The following is a 399-nucleotide window of genomic DNA, read 5'->3' as shown; positions in this document are numbered from 1 at the left end:
CTATGACAGCGACCGGTGCCCTGCCTTGGTCCTGCTCACCTGCTCCACCATCCCACTGTGGCTGATGCCTGCCATGTTCTGCACTCTGCTGCCTGCTGCCAACGTCCACCATATTCCGTGTGCACCCTCTAATGGTCAGCACACATCATAGCAACCAGTCGTTCACTTGTTCCTTTTAGTCTATTTGCATATTAGCCTTTTATTATATAGGACTAGAGGCCTGGTGCACAAAATTCGGGCACGAGGTGGAGTCCCTCAGCTGGGCCTGCACCCTCTCCCACCCGGGACCTCTTGGGGGGTATCTGAGTGCCAGTTTAGGCCCTGGGGGATCGGTCCTAAACTGGCAGTTGGACATCCCTCTCACAATCTGGGACCGCTGGCTCCTAACTGCTCCCCTGC

Source organism: Myotis davidii, unplaced genomic scaffold (genome assembly GCF_000327345.1).
Source record: "Myotis davidii unplaced genomic scaffold, ASM32734v1 scaffold1306, whole genome shotgun sequence".
In the NCBI taxonomy this organism is placed as follows: domain Eukaryota; kingdom Metazoa; phylum Chordata; class Mammalia; order Chiroptera; family Vespertilionidae; genus Myotis; species Myotis davidii.
The sequence above is the reverse complement of the archived record's forward strand: the minus strand, read 5'-3'. Positions refer to the sequence as shown.